This window comes from Calliopsis andreniformis, chromosome 7 (assembly GCF_051401765.1).
Source record: "Calliopsis andreniformis isolate RMS-2024a chromosome 7, iyCalAndr_principal, whole genome shotgun sequence".
NCBI lineage: Eukaryota > Metazoa > Arthropoda > Insecta > Hymenoptera > Andrenidae > Calliopsis > Calliopsis andreniformis.
In genome coordinates this window covers 2,697,351-2,704,050 of record NC_135068.1, presented here as the reverse complement: position 1 = coordinate 2,704,050, position 6,700 = coordinate 2,697,351, and positions in this window count along the sequence as shown.

Genomic DNA, 6,700 nt, shown 5'->3' with positions numbered 1-6,700 from the left:
ACACTTGAAGCAACGAGTGATACAGATGTAGTTCTGTACTCGACAGGACATCCAACCTATGAACACCAGAACAGTGTTCTTGAGCCTGTTGCGAACCATTGGGCTCACCTCTATAGTCCAGTTGGCAGCCTCCGACTTGCCTTTCGGTGTGGTTGCAAACCGCACTTTCTGGCCAGAGGACACATCCTTCTGAGTCAGGTCAGCCAGGTTCTGCTTCCAGATACTCAAGCCGACGTCTTCCTTTTTCACCGTCTTAGGAACGTCGTACACAATGAGTGTAGGGTTCCTCTTAGACGGGACGGAGACCGTGAGTCCTACCTCCTTGAGTTTGCTATTCCCTGTGAAAGCAGCGAGATCCTCTTTGCGATCTGTCTCGACGGCGATGCCACTGTTGTGGAACTGACTGCACGCGAATCTGTGCCTTCAGCGGTTTCACCAAGGATAGGACTTTACGCTTGGTCGCGTCGCTGTCCTGCACTTTGCCCTTCGGCGGAAAGATGCGCACCACATTACGTGTTGGTTGCACCGCGTCTGGGGAAACCCTCGGAGCGTCGACCTTCACCGCATCGGCGTAGGTCGACACGCGCTTCGTCGGTTGGGAGATCGCTTTGGGCTGCTGGGGCGCCTTCAGCGATCTCTTGACTGCGCTCTCTACGGCCGCTTGCGACTTTTTAACGTCGCTGCGCACCGCGGCCAGCTGGCCTTCTAAGAAGCTGTTCCGAAGAAGCAGCTCCTGGACCAACTGGTAGAGAGCGTCGGCATGTCCAAGGATACTAGACGCAGCCCATCTGTTCACCTTCGACTCCTTTTGAAAACAGACGGATTTAACGTTCGACACCTTGGCTCCGGCTTCGTCTCTGATGAGATCGAGAGGTCGTACGGTGGTCCCAGGCACCGTGAAGTGCGGTGTCCTTCCCTTCTGGCCCCCTTTCTTTGTGTTAGCCTTGGTTTTGATTTTGGTGTCAGCCTTGACTTTAGCCTCAGCGTTTGCCTCTGTCTCAGCTTTAGCTTCCACTACGATAGGGGACTCGTTCAATACGGTTTAGCCCTCTACCCGATCTGGTCCCATATCCCCTGCGACCGAGTCTTTGCCTATGGTGGGGCTAGGCGGTTCCACCTTCACCACCACCTTAGGTGGAGTTTTGCCCGTGTTTCCACGGGGTCCGTCCTTCTTAAGCGCTGACCTTCTTAACACTAGAACTACCGACGATTGACATATACCTACTTCTACCGGAGGGGTCAAAATGACTTGTTTCTTAAATTACTAAGACATTTAAGAAAAGACAGCAATTTTTACGATTTTATATATTTTTTTACTTTTATGAACAAAAATTGAATATAATCTGAATAATAATAGTAATATAATAGCAATAATTTATTAAATAATTATGCATAAAAATCAAAGACATTTTTTGCAAGTTATAGTTGCTTTAGCAGAACATTTACCACAGACTCGTTTATGGCATGTACCACAAATATTGTTCGTTTTATTATTAGTACACTGTGCGATTTGACACCGTTTACGTTTCATCGAAATATGTGTCTGGTTTTGTGACGATGTAGATGATGATATTCCTTCTGCTTGAACTGTAGATTGGCCGGTTAGTTCTTTGTAGTCAATTGCAAGCTCTTCGGATAACTGGAATAAAAAGTCTTTTCTTGAAATATTTTCTCCTGTTGTCTCTTTATATAATATCCAGGCATTTATTCCGGCAAGATCTAGGATATTGTAAAACACTTGTAATGGCCATCTTCGAGATCCAGCTTTCACAGCATATTTCCGAGCCATTTGATCCGTAACATCTACGCCAAATTTGGTATTGTTATAAAATGTAACCGTTTCAGGCAAACGTTTGCCATCTTTTTCAATTTTCACTGACTTATGTTTTGAACTGAGCACTAATACTTTTTTATTAGGTTTACTCTTGTAAATGGTCAGAGTACATTTATCTGTTTTATAAAGTACTATCGAGAAACGAGACACGTTATCCTTTTTTGATTTTGCAAGTTTAGGTAGTTCTCTCTTATTTTGTTTAATGGTGCCAACTAAGGAAGTTCTTTTAGTTAGTAGTTTTGTTGCTAATGGCAAACTTGTAAAGAAATTATCTGTTGTAACTGTTCTCCCGCAACCAATATATGGATCTATAAGCTTTAGGACAACAAATTCACCTAAAGGTACGGATAATCTCATTTCATCTTTTCCTAAGTAGGGAAATGCATTTACAACATATTTACTTTTTACATCCGACGCCAACCAGAATTTTATACCAAACTTATTCGGGGGGTCAAAATGACTCATCTCGGTATATGTAGGTATACTGCATACAAATTTACAACAAAATGATAAAAAAAAAAAAACTGTTTTACAGAATTAATTATTTGTATATCTTAGAAAAAGTCGTGCAAAATTTCCAGAAATAAAATGTACCTGAAATGAGTTGTAATTATAAGAAATGTCAAACAAGTCATTTTGACCCCCTTGGTAGTTCTAGTGTTAAGCGCGCGGCGGCCTTATCAGCAGCGGGCGCGGGTTTCACGCTTTTGAGACTGCGCACATGCGCAGCGTCCTTATCAGCAGCGGGCGCGTTTGCAGTCTCTCTCTTTCTCAAGTTGCTCATCCGGGCGACCGGGTTCACAACTATCTGGCCCTTTTCACTACCTCGGGAGGGAGCTACTTTGCCTGTCGAGGTCTTGCGGGTAGACGCTTTCACGTCCTTCGCCTCAAGCCTCGCGCTTGATCGTCCCGCTAGGCTGCTGGAAGCTGCTTTAGCGTTCAATTTGGCCATTTCGCGCTTCACGTCGTGAAGAGCTACTTGCGCCTGCTTGGTTGTTTTTTTGGGGGGGTTTATCATATCCATAGCGTATATAGATTATTTCAGCCTGGTGTGTGTCCCAGCCTCCTCGGACCCTCAATATGGAACTTGGCATCCACCGGGTTAGGACATCACCCGGGTTATAGTCCGCACAGCCAAGGCCGACAGGGTCTCCCCTGACTCCAGGGCCCGCTTCCTCGCCCAGAGAGAACCCACTCGTGCGAGCACGTATGGTCATTCCCCAAGCCGATTGACTAGGCAAACGGCTGCTTTTCTCGCCTAGCCGCCCGTCTAGTCGAAGCGGAGGCCAAAGGTACGTGTTGGGGACGTCTCACCCGCAGGAGAGGGCCCCCTCAAATCCCAGGATCCCGTTTTCCGACGACACGGGTCGCCGCGCACGGCAAACACGCAGGAGGTGGTGATTTCGAACAGGCAGCCCACTGTTCGTAGCCCGTTCCTTTTCTGGGCCCACATAATGCATGGAACTGGGCACTTGAGCCAAAGGCCCTTTGGGCCGCCTCGCTACGATCTGATTTGCTTGGCTCTTTCGCCCTCCGAAGAGGGGTAAGCCGACCGGTGGGACCACGTGGAGGTTCGAGATCATAACGATTTGCGTCACGAGAGCCTAAAACCAGCTCAGATAGTGTATTGCGCTTCGTGATCGCCAATAAGACATCGGACTCCGGATTGCCCTGGCGTCCAAGTCCTGTGTGGACAAAGGCATAACGACCCCGTTGAGGCCTGTTGAGTGCCTTCGGTATGCACCTCTAAACACTCAACGCACACAGCAATAGCCGGGTTTCAAGCGGCGTATTGCTTGCACCGTTTCACGGGATTTTCCCGTCTTCGAGATGATTTTGGAAGCCCATGGCCTAGTGGGAACCCATCCACATCAACCATGGGACCCAGCGACGAGAGGTGGTCGAGGCCTCTCGATATGGTGCTAGTTCGCTTTTTGCGTAGCTGCATTTTGGTTTGCGGCCTCAATCGATCAGTTCTCGCATTCGGGGGCGTTTCTGAGACGGAGGCAAGTCTCTGCGCAGGACAACCAGTATGAGGACCGAGTCCCTGCGGCTCCCCCCAGTCTAGGATACTAGTTTAGACGAGTCTAAACCGACACCTCAGGCGACATTGGGGATCTTAACGGCTGCCCACCGCGCAGCAGCGGCAGGAAGGTTGCGTGTGGCGTCACGTGGCGGCGGCATAGCACGCCGGTTTGCGCGCGGCAGGTGGAGGTGGCGCGCCTAGGCGGGCCGCCAAGCGCTCCTCCATTTCGCCGCAAAGGCGGCGTATTAGCCCCTCGACTCTGGCGAGAGGGTCTCGTCCATGTGTGTCCGGAGGTGGGCCCGACGACCCGCGGGTGATGGGACCCTGCCTGCTGACCTTCGGCGATGGAGGCTGTGGCGGCGGTGATGGTGGTGCGGCCGGAGGGGTCTTCTCCCTCGACGGCGAGCTGCGGCGAGCTGGGGAGGCGCGTCCCACGAGTCGGGTCTCGAGCTCGGCCTCCCGGTCCGTCGTATTGGCCCGCTTGGCCTGTTCCACCGCGGCTTGTCGAATTGTAATGGCCGCGAGGCACAGCTGGCGCACCATCGACCCCTTGAGGTTGTTGCTACATTTGGCAACCTTCAGGATAGTCTCCGATCCCGAACTTGTTTCCGGCAACTTGGTTCTGGCAACCGCTCCAGTCGCACCACAGGGCGCGCCGAGGATAACCTCGCTAACGACCCTGGGCGCACTGGGCGTCGAAGCAGATGCCAAGGCAGACGATGTGCTCGCCTTCGGCGCCTCTTCACCAGTAGCAGTGCTGTGAACACCGTGGCCTGGTGGTCTACCACGGTGTTCTCCCGGTCGATGGATAACGACGCAGGGGAGCCCGGTCGGTTACTCCTATCCGCGCCGGTACTGAGCGATCCGAAACCCTCTGCATCGTAAACTTTAGTTCCGTTCGTCGTCATATTCCATGATCCGATGCCCCATCGCGGGTGGGCCCGTACCCTGTACTGCGTACTTACTTGCATGGTCGAGGTCGTTTTCCGTCGCGTTGCCAGCTCACCGCGTTCGCCCTCCGCGTCCAGCAAATTGGCCCTCTCAAGCGAGTTCCAACTACTGGGGCCGGAGGTCCAGGGACCCCACGTGGAGGTGCGGTGAGTGAACTTGAGCCAGTCGGACCCTCAACTTCGCCGAAATTCCTGTCACCTGGCGAGCAAGCTCGTCAGTGCCGTGGTGTTGGTAGAACATCAGCTCCATCGGAGTTCTCGCCAAAGCAGACGTGCCCGGACGAGACCCTTCCAGCCCTCGTGTCCCCTCTCAGACCTAACCCAGGCCTTTTTTTTTTTTTTTTTTTTTAAGTTTTTCCCACAGTTTATTTAACTCTTAAAGCCTTATTCTAACACTTGTGTCCAGCACACATCTATAAACTTAGTTTTAGGGCCTAGGGCCCCTAAATTGAATCCGATTTAAAATGCCCCATACATGGGGGTCGGGATATCCCCCCAGGGACCCCGCGCACTTAGGGAGGAGTGAAGTCCGATATCTGGACGGTGGACGTCCGATATCTGCGTCACTGATTCTCGGTTACTTAGGCTTCTCCTCGTCGCTCCGCTGGGTATGCAGGTGGACATGCCTGCCCGCTCGCTCGCCTGTCGACTCGCTGAGGATCGCTGCTGCGCCTCCACCTCCTTCGTACGTCCTCGCCAAGCCTCACGCAGTGGCACTATTTGTGTTCTTCTCACACCCGCGGAGAACTCGCTAAGGCGTCTTTATCGCACTTACACTAAGTCTTATCCTAGGCTTATTCTATCAGCGTCTCTATCGCAATTATTTTAACCGGCACTGTGTGTCCTTACTCACTTGTTGCCTCGAGTCCGCGTATTCACTCGCACCGATAGGGGGTCCCCCACTCCAAAAATTCGGACTTAGTTTTATTTTACTAAGCCGAGGTACACATATAGTGGGCTTCCTCACCTATGCCTGTCCTCCTCGCACCCGCACTAAACACCTATATACTCTATTGAGCTATCTTTGTCTAAGTGTTCGCAGAGTAACGACTCACTATGCACTTGGAGAGAGGTGTTCCCTCTCGCTCTCAAGGGTCAATCCCCACTCCAAAAATTCGGACTTAGAATTTTTTCGCACTTTAGAAAACGATGTGGACTATAAGGCCTCTCTATCCGTTCTCAGACCTAACCCATTTTTTTTTTTTTTAACGTGGAGAAATGCCTAACGTACACCCCGGGGTGGGGGAATCCCGGGGTACTATGGGGCTTGCAGCCACTGAAACTCCACGGTGGCCATCTTCAGCGCATGAGGGGGACTCCGGGAACTCTTTCGAAAACTATCGGAGCCCCCCGCGCTACCCCCGCCGCTACCAGCGCGGCGGAGTGCCTACTTCTGTGGGGAGTCGAACCTCTCCATGTGGCCGCAGACGCCTCGCGCTACGCGCCCAGCGCTCGCGACCACTTCTTTTCCCATGTTGGGATTGGCGCCGTCGAGAGGACCAACCCCACACCAAGCTCGACCAGCGTCTGTTGCAGTAAGTCCTGCGACGCGGTGGAGTGGTTGAGGTAGGCCTGGAAGATTTTGGCCGTGGGGGTGAACTTCAAGCCGTTTCCATGGCCTCCCCACGGCCGGACCCTCCTTCCTGCGTTTCGGGCTCTGGTGTCCGGGTCTTCTCCGTTGTCTGCGGCGATGGTTCCCTCGGTCCCGAGGCGGCCGGACAAATTTGTCCGGACGCCCCGGTTGAAGGGCGGAACTTTCCCCCCTTCTCGGCGGTGGCGGCGCGCAGGCTTTTGCGCCCAGCCTATGGTTCGCTGGGCGGCCCAGGTCCGTGCACACCGGGCACTTCGGCGGGGCCGAGTAGTGCCGCGCCATATGCTCGGTGCTGCCAC